Source organism: Pavona decussata, unplaced genomic scaffold (assembly GCF_977016875.1).
Source record: "Pavona decussata unplaced genomic scaffold, jaPavDecu1.1 SCAFFOLD_190, whole genome shotgun sequence".
In the NCBI taxonomy this organism is placed as follows: Eukaryota; Metazoa; Cnidaria; class Anthozoa; order Scleractinia; family Agariciidae; genus Pavona; species Pavona decussata.
Genome location: NW_028145599.1, coordinates 1,463,460 through 1,483,271, shown reverse-complemented (window position 1 = coordinate 1,483,271; position 19,812 = coordinate 1,463,460). Strand labels below are relative to the sequence as shown.

General features: G+C 41.3%; 3 pseudogenes across 1 annotated transcript; all 3 read left to right on the top strand.

The window, feature by feature from the left end:
• Nucleotides 1-8,489: 8,489 nt before the first annotated feature.
• Nucleotides 8,490-10,381, top strand: LOC146462271 (uncharacterized; annotated as a pseudogene).
• A 534-nt stretch (nt 10,382-10,915) lies between these two features.
• LOC146462270 (uncharacterized) lies at nt 10,916-14,952 on the top strand (annotated as a pseudogene). The gene is made up of 6 exons (XR_014857170.1): nt 10,916-11,264; nt 11,558-12,018; nt 12,500-12,724; nt 13,073-13,289; nt 13,717-13,769; nt 14,007-14,952. The product of XR_014857170.1 is annotated as an uncharacterized LOC146462270 (transcript).
• A 7-nt stretch (nt 14,953-14,959) lies between these two features.
• On the top strand, nt 14,960-19,267 carry LOC146462269 (uncharacterized; annotated as a pseudogene).
• Nucleotides 19,268-19,812: the final 545 nt, after the last annotated feature.

Sequence of the window (19,812 nt, the reverse complement as noted above, 5' to 3'; positions counted from 1 at the left end):
TTGGAAACCTCCAAGCAAGACAAAGCTAACAGCCTCGAGACTCAAGCACCCTCCAAATCAGAGCAGAAGGTTGATGGTTCAGGACCTAAACCCCTTGACACTCAAGCACACACCCCACTGGATGAGAGAAACTTCCTCAATGAATTCAGTGATTATTTTGACGGCCTGGGAACCTTCAACATGAAGCCCTATCACATTAACCTAGATCCTGACGCTGCGCCCGTCATCCATGCACCACATGCTGTGCCAGTACATCTACAAAGCATGTACAAAGAGGAACTTAACAACATGGTAGGACTCGGCATTTTCATACCAGTTAGCAAACCCACCGACTGGGTCAACAGTATTGTCCTTTCCGAAACGACTAATGACAGAGAACAAGTCACAAAAGTCAGAGTCTGCCTTGACCCACGCGATTTAAACAAAGCAATAAAGCGTGAACACTACTACACTAAAACAATTAATGAAGTGGTCACACAGCTTAAAGATGCCAAATTTGTTAGTGTAGTGGATGCCAAAAAAGGCTACTGGCATGTGCCCTTAGATGAAGCCAGCTCTTACTTGACTACTTTTAACACCCTGTTTGGGAGGTTCCACTTTACCCGACTTCCCTTTGGCCTTGTTGTCTCACAAGATGTGTTCCAAAAGCACCTAGACTCGGCACTAGATGGACTAAATGGAGTGACTGGTATCACTGATGGTACATCTGTGTTTGGAGCTACAGAGAAAGAACATGATGAAAACATGGTGAACCTCATGAACAGCTCCAGAAAAAAGGGAATCAAGTTCAACAAGGACAAGATACAGTTCAAATGTCAAGAAGTAAGCTTCTTCGGACACAAGTGGAACCCTGATGGAATCAAGCCAGATGATAAGAAAATATCTGCAATTCAGAACATGGCCCCTCCAGAAAACCGCAAAGATCTCCAAAGCTTTCTAGGCCTCTTGAACTACCTAACCAGATATTCAGGTCGATTGGCCAGCATCACAGGACCACTGCGCGACCTCACCAAGACATAGCATACATATGGGGACCTGAACACCACCACGCGTTCCAGCAAGTCAAGGAAGAGATCACATCAATGGGAGCGCTCTGTTACTTCGACCCAAGCGTCGAAACTGTCATTCAAACCGACGCTTCCCAGAAAGGTCTGGGAGCGCTCCTGCTACAGCAAGGACAACTGGTATGCTATGCCTCGAAAGCACTCAGATACAGAGAAAAACTACAGCAATATTGAAAGAGAAATGCTGGGCGTAGTATGGGGTCTGGAGGGGTTCAAGTACTTCATTTGCGGAAAAAATGGTACAGTAAACGCTGATTATAAGCTTCTTGAGTCAATTTTTGAGAAAAGCTTGTCTAGTTACCCACCCAGACTGCAGAGATTTTTAATAAGAGCCCTGAAGTATGATGTCACTGTTAACTACGTGAAAGGTCCTGATGTGCCAATAGCTGATGCCCTCTCTAGAGTCAGCCCTCACCTCGCCTCAGCAAATGGCCAACTCCGAGAAATACATGTCCAACACATCACACAGAACCTCCCTGCATCCCCAACAAGGCTACAACAGATCCGAGACGAGACAAAAAAGGACCCCACTTTGTCATTGCTGAAGGAAACTGCCTTTGAAGGATGGCCTCAGAAAAGAGAAAAGTGCCCTCCGTTACTCCATGACTACTGGAATTTCAGAGAAGAATTAACTGTTGAGGATGGCCTACTGCTGAAAGGTGACCGAATTTTGATACCACCCACCTTGAGACCCGAGGTCCTAGACATTATACACCAAGGCCACTTGGGGCAGGAGAAATGTCTGCTTTGAGCGTGCACATGTGTGTTCTGGCGCGGAATTACGAAGGATATCATCAATAAAGTTGAACAGTGCGAGCCCTGCCACAAATATCAGAGAAAGGCCCCGAAAGAACCAATGCTCCAGCCGCAGCCCCCATGCCGACCATGGGAAAGACTCAGCTCCGATATGTTCCAGTTTGGAGGCCAGCAATACCTCCTGCTAACAGAAAAATACAGCAGATTTCCCATCATCAGGAGACTTACAAGCACCACATCATCCGCAGTCATCAACCACTTAAAGAGCATCTTTGCCGAGCACGGCATCCCGTTACAACTCGTAACCGATAATGGTCCACAGTACAGCTCAGCCGAATTTGATGGTTTTATGACCACCTATGGAGTAGAACACATCACCAGCTCTCCAATGTACCCCAATCAAATGGGTCTGCTGAACGGATGGTCCAGACTGTGGAGAACATTCTCAGAAAATGCGAAGAGGACAAAGAAGATCCTTATCTTGATCTTCTGTCCCACCGAGCCACACCCTTGGACAACCAGCTCAAGTCCCCCACAGAACGGCTCACCAACAGAAAATTCAAAAGCAGACTACCCATGTACCAGCGAAACCCTCCTAACAGCCGTGACCATAGCCTCTTCCAGGCGTTCAGTTAGTTGGGGCGCTGCGCAAAAAAAGGCGCGCGAAAAAATAAAGAAAAAGCACACGAAGGGAAGCGAAAGAACGCCTGTGGGCAAACTTAACAAACGGTCGTTCCGCCGACTTATATGGCTTGTGGTTTTCAGTTGTCAGCAGATGTCAATCAGACCCTAATCAGAATTCCGGGAAATATGATACTTCAATCTTGAAATGTGAGTTGGCGCCTCTTTCCTGTTCGTTTGTGCTTTTCATGTCCGTCAATTCTTCGTTTTTTCTGCATGCAAATTGACAGTCCATCCTCCGACGTGTTGCAGGTTTTGCCAGAAAAATGTAAAGTGCCAGGAAACAAAAATTCCCGGAGTATCTATTTTTAATGTTGTTGTTAATAAGGTTTCGGGAGCAGAGAGCTTTTTAAAGCTCTCTGCTAACACTATTAAAATAGTGTTGGCCGACCTTGCCAGTTCGTTGGGGCACGAACTGAAAAGAGACCCAAGTTTCTCGAATGTAAGTAGTTTGACCTGTGCAAGAATACTGGCTAGAACGCATGCCAGTATTGTGAAACTTTTCTCGGGGATTGTGGAAAGAGAATCGCTGAAAGTGGCAAAACGACAGACGAACGCTAGATCACTGACTGGAGATATACTCCTTCCGCGAGGCGTGCTAGCAGTCACTCAAGAGATCTACAGGAATCGACCAGCAAATCCTTGGTGGACAGACAAGTGGTGATGACCATTTTGAAGTACGTTGGGAGTATCACCTATTTATATTTGTGGCCAAATCGATTCTGCCATGAATATCGACGGAGAACAAACAGTCATTAAAGTGTTTTAAAAGCTCCTTCGTTGTTTATGTCGTGATGTTCAACCGCCTTATGCGCCAGTGATTTTTCATTTTTGTGTTGATTGGTGAATCAACGCTCGTGGACCAAAATTTATTACGTTTCTGGCTAGGAAACAGGATTTATCCTGACGAACGTCTGATATTTTTCACAGTTGCAACTCCAAACGTAAACTGATCTCCTTTATCCTTATAATGATCAGAACTGAACGAGACGAAAGTTTAATGGGCTTATCTCGGCTCAATTAATTTAATGGTTTTTTCCCTAGAAAAGTAGCTTTTTGCGAAAATTTATTCGCGAAAATAAAGTAAAAGAATTCTCGAAGGCGCTCCACATGCGGAAAATTTTTAAGAATGTTGTTTATTGCAGATTTGACACTCGATGAAAGGAACGCCGCCATATCGAATTTCTCATCTGCGTCAGCAACGTTCTAGTGTTGACAAAATCTGTCAAAATTGACCAATCAGAGGGTATACCAGATCCTGGTATACCGGAACGACCGTTTGTTAAGTTTGCCCACAGGCGTTCTTTCGCTTCCCTTCGCGCGCTTTTTCTTTATTTTTTCGCGCGCCTTTTTTCGCGCTGCGCCCCAACTAACTGAACGCCTGGAAGAGGCTACAGTGACCATGAAGCCACAAAAATCTAATTTGCAACGCGTAAGGAGAAAGAAGCACAATACTACAACCAGCGCCCAGGACCACCTAAGAAACCATTAGAAGTTGACCAACCCATACGCATGTTCGACTACCACTCACAAACCTGGGAGCCTGGTGTTGTTATACAGCCAGCCAAGGAGCCAAGGTCTTACATTGTCAGAGCCAACAGCACGGGAGCTACCTATCTCAGACCAGACACAACTGCAGTAAGTAACCCATGCTGCCAACAAGCAGGAAACCCAGCCCTCCACCAAAACCCTGAGACCCCACCTTATCAGACAACCACAAGGTGTTCTTCCCCAGTTGGACATGCACAGACAGTAGCAAGACCAGAACCGAATACGCCGTCAACAGATGAGGCTTCCCCGAGAATGTCAGACACTGCCAAGGGATATGCTACCAGATCTGGGAGAACTGTGACACCAGCACAAACACTAGACTTGTTAGAATAAGTTCGTTCAGAAAGAACTGTGATGCCCTCACAGACTTGTAAGGTTAAGGACATTGAAGAGTACTTTTTTTTAAATCAGTATCACATTATGCTACAGGTACTAGGTTACGCCTGTAGCTGTTGTTGTTATATAATTCTTTTTTAGACAAAGGTCCCATTGGTCATTGTTATTATAGGATAGGTTTTCTCGTTAATGCTCTTTTTATTATTGTCATTGAAAGACGGGGAGATGTCACATCACTTCATCGCCACATGCTCCCATTATGCATCGCGAGATGAACTCTGGTTGTTGTTGAACCGCCACGTTGAATGTGTGTAAAAAAGTGTAATGCCATGTGTTTAAAATAAAAGTCTTAGAAGCTATTCTGTGACAGAAAGATACCTCAACAATCCGCCACTTAACAGAGGAATTTCAATTACAAAAGGAATCCAATTTCAAGCCTCAAACAAGCTCCTACAAAGTCAGATAAAGTTAAACAAGCGCGAAAACAAAGAAAATACCAAACACAAACCTCCCATTCCAGAGGCAGCCCTTCAAAAGTTGAAATCCTCCAATGCAGTTCGGGGAGACAATCCTTGGGGTCTTCTGCGGAATATCTGGCTTCACATTAACCTGTACTGGTGTTGTCGCAGACGCGAAGGTCAACGAGAACTAATAAAACAAGCTTCCAGTTCTTAATGGACGAGAGCGGGCACGAATACGTTTCAATGACCCATGACAAGGCAACGAAGAACCACCCAGGGGGAATTGACGATTTCAGCAGTGTGGAAAAGGAGGCTAGGATGTATTCAACTTCAGAAGATCAACTTTTTGACTGCCTCAACTGCCTAAAGGTCTACCTCCAGAAGTTAAACCCCCATTGCGAAGCACTCTTCCAGTAACCGAAACAAGCCATGACACAAGAAGACCAAGTCTGGTACAACAACAAACCTCTGGGGGTCAACTGGCTTCACATTAACCTGTACTGGTGTCGTCACGGACACGAAGGTCAACGAGAGCTAACAAAACAAAGCTTCCAGTTCTTGATGGACGAGAGCGGGCGCGAATACATTTCAATGACCCATGAAGAGGCAACGAAGAACCACCCAGGGGGAATTGACGATTTCAGCAGCGTGGAAAAGGAGGCTACGATGTATTCAACGTCAGAAGATCAACTTTTTGACGGCCTCAACTGCCTAAAGGTCTACCTCCAGAAGTTAAACCCCCATTGCAAAGCACTCTTCCAGTACCCGAAACAAGCCATGACACAAGAAGACCAAGTCTGGTACAACAACAAACCTCTGGGGGTTAACTGACTTGGGGGAATGATGAAGAAAATTTCCAAACTGGCGTCTCTGTCAAGAATTTACACCAATCATAGTGTCAGAGCGACTGCAATCACACTTTGGTCCGACGCGCAAGTTACACGCATCGGTTTCGCGTGGCTAAACTTTTAGTCGGCGATTTTCGCGTTTTCCGAAGAAAAACACACCTTTTTAAAATGGTAAATCGAAAGAAGAACTGCTTAGGAATACTCAACAGTTTCGACAGCGAAAATCCGAGAAATAATGGCGAAGAAATTGCGCTTCGAGTACGAATTGTTGTTTTATCCAGGCGATGAGCGAGCAGACAGCTCCAATCATGCAAAATTTTAGAGTACTTCTGAGAATTCAACAGCCAAAAAATTACAGGTTTGATTGTGAATTTGTACTGAAATACTATTCTAATTGACCGATTCTTTGTACTCTGAACAGTTTTTCCGAAATATTTGAAAAACATGCCCGGCACGGGTCGATAAATTCGCTTCAAATTGGACGCGTTGTTCCTTCAAATCGCTTGCGTGTTGCTCGTCACGCATTTATAATTATGCGCGTTTCTTTCTAAGGCGTAACCAAAGACTTTTCTGAATAGATTTTTCATTTAGGAAAGCTTTCTGTGTTTTTCTTTCTATTTTCATTGAGAAAACATGACAACTGTGTTATCTTGCATAAACAAACACATGCTCTCGAGACAGATCAAAATTTCACCCATGTGACGCACTGATCAAATTTCATCGAAATTTCGGAAATTTTTACCTTCAAATTTGTTTTTTGGAAAATTTTTAATTGGCATCTAGTGTATTTTATTCCATAATTAGTAATTTTAACTATCTAAGACTAGAGGGATGTTGTTTTTTTTGCACTGTAAGTTATGTATTTTTACTGCACATGGCGTAGGAAATAACCACTCTGCCAATTTTGTTGAATTTTGGAAAACCTCTGGAAACGACTGGTGCACAATGGGTTAAATACCAGCCACAAGCTTTAAGCAGTTTGTTTTCCAATTGTCATGTTAATAACATGCAAGTTTTCCTGAGCCAAAATTCGGCCGGATTTCATTAAAAATTTTAATTTTTGGTCCTGATTTTTGAACTGAAAACTCATCCGACGTGCAAACTAAGCTTCTGTACTTCAGTTTGAGAACTTTGATGCTTTGACATTTGCTTTGACATGTTGATAGCTGTAGGTTTTTTCAACCAATAAAATAATTTGAAACATTCTAACAAGGATTGTGATTGGCTTATTTTAGCGTGCTTTATCAGAGTACAGATGCACACTGACGCCACATCTGTTCATTTAGAAAATGAAGTTTGTTGAAAATGAGGGTGAATGCGGGTGGAAATAGAGGAATTCATTATCATAAAACAAATAAAGAAGCCTCGACTGTGCTCTGTTCTGTTGTAAAGCACTTAGGAAGCAGCTAGCGCACTCAAGAAGTAGGGAGAAACACTCAACTACGTCTCATGTTTCCCCCTACACTTCTTTCATGCTCTAGCCGGTTCCTGCATCCTTTACAACAAAACAGAGCACAGTCGAGGCTTCTTTATTTGTTAAACATACAAGATACTTGCAGTTGAAAAAGGAAGTATTGAATAATGTATATATTCCAAATATCCGGGAAATCCTTAAAATCCGCCGTATTTTATAAAAAAAAGATACCAGCCTGTCAATTGCCACTTCAAACTGGAAGTTCAAAGGCCAGCAAGAAAACTCTAGTTAGGGTGGATTTCTCGGATTTTACGGAAATTGTTTATACTAGTGGCAAGAAACATTTTCAAGAAAAATAACTTTATCCGAGAGCGCGATCCTCTATGGCTGGCATAAAAAATCAAAAACCTGGCTTGTTCTCAACTACTCTCTCATTATTGCTAAATACCACATTTTCACTACAAGTGCATGCAATGGCAACTTAAACTTTAAAGGTTTTCTTTTACGTCTGAAAAACAAACTAACTATTCTGCAAACAATTCCTGCGAAAAATAACAACTTGAAGCAATTTATGGAAACGTGGGCCCCTGTGCTATAAGGCTTTGTGTACTTTTGTCCATCTTCACGTTTTTTGTTGTGTTTTGTTCGTTTGTTTCTTTTGTTTGTTAAAGAAAAGAATTGTATAACACAAGGAAAAGGAAAGGAAAAAAAAACAAGTAAATGAATAGGAAAAAAAATCTCTAAATAATTTTGTACGTAATCAGGAGCCCATTACCTGGAGCCTCCATATGTACTATACCCTTGAGTCAACCCTGTCCCGTATCTTTTTATTTTAAAAACTGTGATATCTGCAGGGGGCTCTGAATTTCCCGCGAAAACTATCATGTTTCCGTTGATGTCCGCACGACACACAAAAAAATGGCGGCCAAAGGGGGATCAGCAGTCTCTATCACTTCACCCATTTTCCTTCTTATTTTCACCCCTTTTCCAATCTTACAACCGAGGGAAACTGGGTATTAGCTAGCTGGAATTAATAAAGTTAATAAACTCGAAAGAGATGGCATTCATTCATTTTCACGTTTGGACCGCCATCGCACATGCTTTCTAGTTTTGGTCGGTGGTCAGTTGTGTTTTATGTGCTTGTGGTGGTTCATTGCTCTTTTTGCAATGTAACCACTTGCAAAATGAAGCGCTCTCTGGAGAATTCAGACCTTTCCGAGGGCCACGGCCGTTTTAAATCAAGGAACTCCTTGGAGTTCTGGTGTGAAGTCGATCGAGGAGATGGCGAGAGCAAGAACGGCCTCGGCCTTGAAACTGCGAAAGATATAATTTGAAGAAAAATCCTGGAGAAGCAAGAAAAGACAGAGAAGGAAGCCAGCGATGACTCAGTCTCCTGATCGTGTGCTGGTGTTGTATTCTTCGGATAGACAAACTTACCATCACCAAACAGGACCGTTCCATCCTGTTCGCTTGGTGGTCTACGTAAATGGTGCCTGGAGTTTTCAGTGCCCAATCTTCGTGCACATGGTCGTAAACAAGGGAAAACTTCAAAGTACACCGGGAGAATCTTCCTTGCTCGGACTCGCAAACGACCTTCTTTGCGGCAATCGCACTTTGTGCCCGGGTATTCTTGAAGATTTTAAGGACCTTGGGTATAAGCCAGAGAATATCCGGATAACGGCTGGACCCGTGAGAAGCATTCATGCAAATTCTTGTAAGATTTGGCATTTCCCCTCTTCTCGTCAAGAAGCAAGTTCAAGGTCTAATGCATCGGACCCTCAGTGGAAACGAGTTTGTACAGAGTGCTTAGGAGTTTTAAGGTACGTCAGGAAAAAAGTAAAGGCAAAAAAAAAAACGTGGATAAAGCCACAAAGGCTAAGCGCCAAGCGCCAAGCAGCCATTTTCCATGGAAATATCTTTCTCCTGGCAGTAAAACCAAACATGCAAGAAACGCCTGCCTACAGCGATCAAGGCTGAAAAAACATGTTCTCAGATTTTACAAATGTACGAAGATTGAGCTGCGCGGACAGCAGTCAAAGGAACTTTGTCAGGTAATTGAGGCAATTGAAAGTTCAGAGATGGGAAACAAAGAGCTGAACAAGATTACCGCAGATGGGAATAAGCTTGAAGGCAAAGGGGGTGTGAAAGCAGGAGACTGCATCAATGAAGTGTGGCAAAAGGACCGAGAGAGTTTTTTCAAGGACCAACGAAGGAATGGTATGTATGAATGAAAGTGTATATATTTTTTCTAATAATTTGCAAAAACAATTTATGAAGGTACTATTTAAAATGTTTAAACTAGTACCATGCTGTATTTCCTCGAATTGTAGGGCAATTATAATAAGGTAACTTTTTGAGGGGGCTGGAATTATTCTAAGAAATACAGTATATCATCCAGCACTCGTAGCTCTTCCTAGGTTTCTCTGGTAAGGATATAACAAATTAGTGGATAGTGTTTTTTGGGCACTCTGATTGACTTCTCGAACTCAGGATAGTGTGTGGTATTCACCTGCCTGCTAATTTTGATTGTAAAAACATAAAACAACTAGACACATAACTGCGTGTACTCACAGGCTTCTCTTATGGAAATGAACTTGATGTACATGAATAAATTTATCTCACAATAATGTCCGCCAGTTGCCTAACAACAAAACCATCACAGAGTTGGTTTTTGTTGGGTCGTTTTAGCGGTCAAGAAATGCTCTTGATGATTAGTATCAATGGTAGAAGTATTTTACAGACAAAATGGATGTGATTTGCACCATCAGCTTCAAAATTGGAGGGCAAATCGAGCTGAAAGGACTGTCAGCTATATGTTCTTCTGGTACCAAGTGGTTTTGTCCTGTAACGAGTTTGCCCCCTTTGAGAAAAGCACAGGAGAAATATTATTTTTTATTCTTGAAAGCACCAGTGGATCAAAGGGGGCTAACTCAATGAGATTCCCCTGAGGTCCCCTATGCATACTCTTATATCTTGCGCAGGGCGATTTGTGACAGGAGAAAAAAATCGTTCCGGTTTTAAACTAAGGTTTCCTTTGTGGAGGCCCAAGTAAAAATTATTGGTGACTGATAGTAGCTATTCACGTCGCCATAGCTGCTCAGAGAATACCCACTATTAATCAGCTCCACTCCAGGGAATGATTAATATCTGAGTTAATATCTGAGTATCTCATCCCCAGTAACAAACGTATATGGCTAGTTCATGTGTTGTGTTTATATTACAGAAACTGAAAAAAAAAAAAAGGAAACAGATGGTCATTGGCCACAATCAGGGTTGGTAAGTGACCATAACTTGATTGTTTTTCCAGATTGTCTCCGTAGATATACTAAGGGCTATCAGCTCAGAAAGACGTGCAAAAAAACAGGATAACCTTTCCCAGCTCATAGCCTGAATGGCTATCAGCTGTGCACCTTATTGGCTATTTTTGGCCATTTCCAGCTTTTTAAAGATCAACTTTAAATTGTTATGTGGGAATTATTCATGTTTACTTCAGTTAAAATGCAAATCAATCAGAGCTTTCATGTTTTATAATCCAGGGTTCGTACGGGTCATGGAAAACCTGGAATTTTATATTTTCATTTTCCAGGCCTGGAGTATTATGGAATTTAGGTGTGGGTCACGGAAAGTCATGGAAAATCAGTGCAGTTTCTATGAGAGAAAGGCAATAAGATTCAAAATTGAAAAATTAACTGACAAATCCAAAAATCAGATTTAATTTCACTGAGTAGGAATAAACACTAGTGCGCATTGGTTGGTTGAACTGGGTCATAATTTCAAAAACTACCTAGTTGAATAAATGAAGGTCATGGAAAAAATCATGGAAAGTCATGGAACTTTAACAGGCCAAAAGGGTACAAACCCTAAAATCAGAATTTTATAAATTAATATACATGTAAACATGTCATTTGCCGCCCTTGCAGTATACAACTGAAGTCCTTCTGCTTATGAGGCACTGCGCAACCTCAGCATACTTCAGCTTCCATGTACAAAAAAACTTAAGAAAGTTTTAAAGGATGGTGCTGAGAAACCTGGAATTGATCTCCATTATTTTCAAAGCCACTAAGGAAAGTTTCAGGCTTACCAGAGACAGAGGGAAAGTGATGGGCACCCCTAGCCTCTTGGAATTGGAGTTATGATGTGGGATGAAGTGAAGGTAAAGGATAGCTCGATGGCACCATAACAATAACACCATTATAATCATAAGAAAGATATTGGGTGCAATTTAACCCTTTTACCCTTAATATTTATTTTGTTAATTCTATGTAAATATTTAAAACTAAAATTTTTTTAGGTTCAGAGGTCTAGGTACTAAAATAATTTGCCAAGATTATGAAATGTAATTTGCACAACTATATTAAAGGGTATGTAAGTACACTATAATAGACAACTTTTATTGCAGCTTTGTTTTTATCATTATCTGGAACTGTTTAAAATTTCCCATTTTAGGTCCAGATGAAGGAAGCATGGAATCTGAAGGGCGGTGGCATCTCGGGCTTCACCATGGCACCAGATGAGTTGCCCATCTTGCATGCTCTCTCACATCAGCTATCCTGAGTGAGTGCCAAAAGGCCAGTTATATCGTGCAGTTTTTTGGAGGGACCTGACCTCAGGATACGACATGATTCCCTGTCCCCAGTTCCATGGATTCGAACATCCTACAGGAGTTCTTTATGCTATGCCTGAAAGCATTTACTGCATTTGGCTTTAGAGCGGCCATTGTCCTATGTGATGGTGCATCTTCAAATTTGACCCTTCTGAAAATCCTATGTGGATGTCCTAGGGCAACACTTCCCATAGACGATGAAGCAGAAACCTTGAGAGGACGTTATTATGTTAAGATGTCTTTTGCTAATCCGGAGGATCCTTTTGGAAATCCAATATTTGCCATGGCCTGCCCAAGCCATCAGGTACATAGCTCTTTTCTGTAATGGCAAACTTGGAAGTAGTACATGTTAAATTACTTGCCTTCATTTCGAGATACCACATTTACTCACATGAACACTTCCTCACATTTAAACACCCCTGTCCCTAATTAGAAATAAACACCTCAAGTCATGTTATAATATGAAGAAGGCCTAAGTTCATACTTGCAACATAATGATATAGACATCCAGGAATGCTGTGTTGCTCACCCTTGTGACAGTGGTTCAGTAGTAGAGCATGCAACCAGTGTGCAGAAGGGTCTTGGTTTCAAATCCAGTCAGGATTCATATATTTGTCCTTTGCAGTACCGCACTCATGACATGCTAATCAACTTTATTTATTTGATGACATAGCTTTGTTGTTTACCAAAACTTTAACAATAACAACAATAACAATAACAAAACTTTGTCTCTCGCTACATTTGTTTTAACCATCTCTTATACACCTGTTGTCCTAAATTTTAAGTTAAAGAACATGATAGCTGCCTTGTACAGCTCAAGACCTACTGGTTCAAAGAAACTTACACTGGAAGGCATCCAGTTTGGATGGGAAACGGTTGAGAAGGTTTACAACCAAGAAATGGAGAGAGCCGAGATAGGTAGAAGCTGCAAAGTCCCTGGACTACAGTACGCATTTGTCTACAGAGATAATTGGACAAGGGTTAATGTGAGACCAGCCAAGATCATTCAGGTGATTAAATATGTTTGTAGTTTTCTTTAAAATATGAAAATTACATCAAATAATGAAATATTACTCAAGGGCAGTCAATCTTAACTACCAAGTTGTTGTTAAGGAAGGTTTCCAACCATCATATCGTGGAAACCATAACTACCACGGACAAGCTGTTTGCGAAAGAATCTCAGTCATATTTGACCAGTCACGTGACCAGAACAGGAAACACTATAAAACCCAAACGACGCACAGTTTTTGACATTAATAGTAGTGCTAATACTTACGAAAGTCCAGATGCATAATGTGACGCATCAGTTTTTGGAAATATGCAGGTCCCACTAATAGTTTGTTTTTTTGTATCTGTAGCAACGTTACATGGTCGCAACTATTCAAGACCTTGCGAAAGAGCCCAACCAGGAAAGTGCTGCACCTGTCGCAAGCTTCCTGGAGGCATGTAATCTCATTTTTGAAAATGGTCTCTTGAGCAGACACAGAATTAACAGTTTAGGGAGCCCTGTTATTCAGAAAATAAAGAAAGAAATGGATTTCTTTGAGAAATGGTGCCACAGCCATGAAGAAACAGGTATTTTCATTTATGCAGCACTAGGCTCTATTAAATTACTTCCTTGTTTATTAATGGGTCAAGTTGGAAGCCCAAACCTTTTCTAATGTGGTGGGCGCTGCAGCGAACTGTTAGGCAAGAGCCTTACGCATGTGCCCTACCCATTTGCTAATAGATACAATCTGTGTAATCAGTGCTATCTTCATTAGTGCCTAGTGTCACTCTTGGCTGCAATTGTTTATGGACTGGTGGTGGGATAGGGGGAAGATAAATTCCTCATTTGCATCACAATGTAACCAAGCCTGGAGGCAAGACCATTTTGATGAAGAATAAAATGGGCTAAAAATGTCTTGATTTCATGTTCAATATTGTTATACGGATCCTTGGTCGCAAGAGTATTGATGCTTTTTTAAGTTATTGTATACTTAATACTGAATTGTGTTCACAGTTTACTCTGACAAAACCAAGAAATCCAGCCAGAAAAAGTTCCTTGCATGGCAGGTTAGTCACATAAAACCCATGTATTGCTGACCAAAAAGGTGACTGAGCAAATTTTGAGATCTCAAATGAACACTATCATTGGGAATGAGCGGCAGTTTTGTATGGTACAGTTTCTTTTGATATTTTTCAAATTGATTGTTGAGAATTTTTACCTGCCTTGAGCTTGGAGTGAACGGGTTGAAAAATAATCATTAATGATACCTTTTAATTCATTATTTTAAATGTCATTTCTTGTAGACGTGGGATCTTCTTCGAGTTGTTGTCAATGGATTTCCATCCTTTTGTGAGTGCCTTTTGTGAGAATCGATTTTCAGTGTACTAAAGCATAATAATAGTGGAGGAAATTTGTCTGCAATTGTTTACTCACCTGCATTGGGCAGGCTGATTAACAGAAAAAGTTTAACTCTGAATAAGTATTCAGAAAAAGGGTACAGACATGTAACCTTAAACATAGATGGGGAGCCGATGTCAACCGACAACCGGATTTGTATTAAGTCTACTAAAATCTCTAATTCTCTGTGCCAGTTTATCTTCCCAACTGTCATTGCACAGTCCACAATAGGAGGTCGACAAGGCAGCAATGCCTGCACAATAATTGCGGTTAGATTTGGGGGGTATTGTGTGCAATATAAGCTGGATGTTTCCTTACTGTGGGAACAGTTACAGCAATTGTGGGCATCTTCATTTATAAATGCAACATGTGATGGCAATGACATGTATGATGAGCTCTATGGTGATACAGCTGTTTACCTAGATGTAGAAGATATAGTACAGTCGGTAGGCACAGAATGTAATATAGAGTCAGTCAGTGCTATTTTTGGATTTACTGATGCCAATGATTTTGCTGATCTAGCAGCACACATCGGTAATGTTCAGCAGCCATCCTATGGGGTTCTTATTGCCTGTGATAAGTCTGTGGGATTTTTAGTACAGACTAATGGCCTTTGTGCACTCATTGATAGTCATATTCACACCAACAGTGGTGCCGTCATATTGATGGCTGATTCTCCAAGCAGTCTCATCACTGCATACTCAAGAATTCTGCTTAAGCAACATTTAGTTCTCAATCTTGGTACTTTTACATGGGTGAAGTACGGAAATGCATCAAGCTAAGAATATATAATTATTATGAGTGTGAATATAATTGGTTGTTACTCCTAGTTGGGAAACTACATGGGCCCTGTCGTAGACTAACAGATATGTCTGGCACATTCTTTGTGGGGCTGCTGTCAGCAGTTTGGGCATCAAGCACCAATGAGGCAAGAAAAATGAAAAGTGTTTCTCCGGCAAGTGTTTTCGCTTTCCGAGATGCCCACAGTAATGAAATTGGATATCAAACAGTCTCACAGCCATTAGAGGAAATAGTAAAAGAGACAGGAGCCATCGTGACAACCCTGGTGCCTGAGCAGTATAAACCAACAGCTACAGAGGCAAAGTCACACAGCATACTTGGCCGTTGTCTGTACATTGCCACAAATGCAAATGGCATATCCTTTGGACTGGTAGGTGTATTCTTTCTTCTTCTTAACCTTACTAAATGTTATGCATATGTTTTTTTGTTGCAGATCAAATTTATTTTTGTATTAAAAAATGTTCAAATCAATTTGAATTTTCTGTTTGTCTTAATAATAATATTATTAATTTGAGAGAAACGAAATAAAAAAATAAATTCTTTTGAAAATTGTAGCCTGCTTACAAGCTCTCTTTTGGGGTTTGCACGTGAGCGGCGAAGCTGTGAAACGTAAGCAGGCCCCATAGCACCTGAACCCCCTGTGGCTTTGCTGCTTGCTTTTCACGGCTTTTGTTGCTCACACACAAACCCCAAAAGAGAGCCTGTAAGCAGGCTATGAAAAGTCCCACCCACACCATCCAAAAAATATTAATAATGTTAACACTAATAAATAAACCACAACTTATGTACAGTAGATGTGACACACACAACTTTCAGTGCTCTTTTTTGGGAATATAGACATAGGCATGTCAAGTATTTTCCTCTTTTGGTCACTGATGAATGATGGTTACAGGCATTTTTTAAGCCTGGCTAGAATGACTTTGAAGAGTGTTGATAACAGTAAGTTAGGTAGTAGGTGTTACATATGGTAGACTTCTCACCACTTTACCGGTATTTTGTATCCTGTTTTCTGTTACGTGTATGCTCTAAAAGCTGTATTAAACTCCTCCTCCCTTTTAAGCCCACCCCCCCCCCCCGCCCCCTCTCTCTGAAATAAGGCCACCATTTGAAGTCCAGACTTTGTGACAAGCCCTGTATCTATGTTAAGCCCCTCTGTCTTGAGGCCTGAAAATAAATAACCCACTAAGGGGCTTAATAGAGCTTTTACGGTATCATAAGCATTATCTGACTGCTATTTATCAAACAAGAAAATTGGGTGGTTTGATCAGTGCCAGTCACCGTAGGTTACTTATGCATAATATATTTCATTTATGATATATTTTAGTACATTGATACGTTTTGATTGTCTTCTAGATGCTGGATATGAATTTGTTGGCATGGGAAACAGGCACATTCCAACCAAATGCATTGCACTGGGGACATGGGACCATCCAGGTAAATGGCATATAAGTAGACTTCTTACTGTTTTCATAATGTGGCCTTTGCACTGGAGCCCTTAGCTGGCTAGCAGATTGTCAGTTCAATATGATATTGAAAAATATTTATGCTCTGTTGCATATAGTTTTGTGTCATTATATTCATTTGTGTGAGCCACACTTTTTAAGAAGTTTGTTTTTAAGGAATGACACTGTGACTTTATCTCATTTGTGGCTAGCTTATGTGGCTATGGCAGGAAATTGCCAGAGTGAAGCAAGCAAGGATGTGTTTTTTTGTGTAAATTTATCTGGATGAAATTCACCAATTGGATCAATTTATTGGCAATTAAATTTTTCTGGCTATTCATCGACACCCCATATTAAGAACCTTGGACATACTTACAGTAATGTCTGTTTTACCATTTTGTGTTCATGATTTCAACTTTTTTTAAGGCAATAAAGCTCACTGTTTCTACATGAACTTCATTCTGTCTTAAGGAACAAATCTGTTTAAAAAAGGGAAAATAATGTTTATAGGAATAATGATAGCATCCAACTGTGACTCTATCTTTGGCTGCTTTCAAGGGTGAAAATGTGGATGTAATCTGGCTTCTGTTCCTGTTTTGATGTCTTAGCCGGATCTATCCCCAGTCTTCTTTATTCTGTAGTATTTGAATAAAAATTGATATGAATTTTTTTTGGCGATGTTCATATTGGGGTCTCATGTAGATTTGATCAAGTAAATAAAAAAAATCTGAAGCCACTGGAAAAACAATGTCATATACACTTTTAAGGAATTACAATGTACTACGTACATTAAGCAAATGATGCAAATAAATTAAAACCAATGCTGTCTATTTTTACAGGTCCAGCACACCAAAGCCCAGTACCAGCATCAAAGGCATCATTTAACCATCCTTCAGGTACTGATGCACTGATTGTTGAACCTGGCAAAAATGAAGTAGCCTTTTTGTGTGACAAAGGAAATTCATGTATCCGCTTTATCAAGGGTGTGCACTCCTTTCAGGAAGACAAGGCTGTAGGAACACTGAAATTAGAGCCTCTTACTTCCACATTCGGAAATTGGAAGCCTGATGGATTAGCGGTTGTTGGAAGGGAGTTGTTTGCAATTACAGAAGGGACTAGTGTTTATTTGGTATGCATGGATGAAACATTCACGGCTGGCCAACTTGTGAAGATTGTGGATAATTTGCAGTCGCCCCATGGTCTTTGTCTTTCAAGGACTCCTGGGACTGTATTTGTTGCTGATGGTCACACTATCAAACAGCTAGTGTTAGAAACCAAAGTTGTTAAAGTTGCTGTCCAAGGTTTTAAACAAGTATTTGATGTGGCTTTGTCATCAGATTGAAATGTTGGTGTTTCTGATGTCCAAGCTCACAAGATTTCCATTCTGAAAGAAAAAGAGGATGGCTCCTTTGGTGTCCAATGCACGATAGGAACTGGAGACGCTGGCTGCTTAGATGGTCTTGCTTCAAAGGCCCATCTGTCAGAATCAACTGGGTTGAGCTTTGATCGTGACACTGCAATCTTTTGTTGTTTTGGTGGACATCAGAATGGTTACATCAAACACCAGTGTGGAATTTGCCTGTAGACTTATGTCTACTATAAGACAAACTTACCAAGCCATAGGATTCCTCCCAAAGAAAGAACAGAACCATCTGGCTCAAGTAGGGAAGCACCCTGTGGCACCATTTGTTGATGGGACCAAGAAACGGATTGATTCCCTCGCCTACTTGGAGAACTTGTTAGCCGGGGGGAAAGACTTCCTTAACAGAGCCACAGCTGGCCCGGAAGGAACTGTTTACCATGCATCAGTGCAAGGTTTTTCAGAAACTGTGAAGGCCTTGGAGGCCCATATTTAATCATTTGATCTATTAGGGCATCAGGATATCCTAGCTCGACTCAACCTGTATGCATTTGTCAATGAATCAAGGAAAGAACATGGCTTTGCTAAACACAACCAGTCAGGGCAATACAGGCACCCCACTGCGCAGCAGTACGCGCAAAGTAAAGGCCGCGCAGGATCGAGCTGATAAAGAAAACCTGTAAATGCCCACATGCCTATCATACAAACTGTTTCAGTGCATATCAACCCACCCACAGCTCACGTTTGTCAAGTGTGGACACCATTGTCCAGTACAAGAGGTGGTGTGAAAAATTCAATCCCCAACAAGATCAGAATGTGCCCAGTTAACAGTCCAAAGAAGACCTGAAGGTAGCAAGAATGCTAAATGTTTTGACAAAATCTAGGCCATCTCAGAACATTCGTTACCTGTACAGATACAAGTGTTTTTACGGACTATGTGTGATTGTCCAGAAGGATGCTGTGTCACAGGACAGTCACAGTGAATATCAGCCCCACTTTCTTACCTTTGAACAATTAATGAGAGACCTTGAAATTCAAAGAGGAGAAACAAGTGCTTCATTAGTTGGCCGTGTTCAGTCAAATGAGTATCTATTTGTACCAGGAGATATTGTAGCAGTAAATCCTGGTATAGACAATGGTATCCCCACCGGTCGGTGACAAATGGTGGCTACTACAAATCAACAAGCCACGTCAGGCAAGCAGAAACACATCTGGCTGCCATGTGTTTGGATTTTGGCTTGATGAGTTGGCCACTCCAGGAAGACAATTTGTGCTACTCTCACCACCAGTCCGAGTATATTATGGCAGTATCATCAAGACTGAAGACCAAACCCCCCTGGTGATTCCAGTACAGGAATTGACCTCAGGTTGGCAGAGTGGGCATTTGTCTTTGTTCGCACAGTCACATTCATCGCATTCCTCACTTCTGAGGAAGTGTAATGTTCGCTCTGATTGGATAAAATTCACAAGGCGTGATGTCAAGAACACGGCTTTGAACCAAGTCCATCAGATGGGAAAGGTAGAGAGTGCGACACAATCGCCGCGAACGACCTGGACCGTCTGAGAATCAGGCTATATTCTACCAGGCTAAAGTCTATTTTCATGTTTCAGAAGAAAATTGTTAGAATTATAACTTTCTCAAACTATACAGAAGACTCGAGACCTCCGTTTAAGTCTTTCAATATACTCGATACCTATGAATTAAACATATATTTAACTGGGATTTTCATGTATTGGAATTATCACGGTAATCTTCCAGCATATTTCATACAGTTGAACCTCTCTACAACGGCCACCTTGGGGACGGACGAAAGTGGCCGTTGTGGAGAGGTGGCCGTTATGGGGAGGTAGGGGTGTAATATGACACCTTTTTACGGGAAGTACAACATGTTTATTGTCCCGGGGGGGAGGGGGGGACTCCCATATGAAACAGACGGGGATGCTCGTCGCCTCGCTTAGGGGTGTAAATTTTGGATTTTGGTCTCGCTTAGGGTGTTCCGGGCAAAGCGCCAATATTTTAAGCCGCCAAGGTCTCGTTTAGGGTTCCGCGAAGAAACACAGAAGTCAAATTTTCTTTTTAAATTTGCTTGAGCCACGCCCAGATTGGTC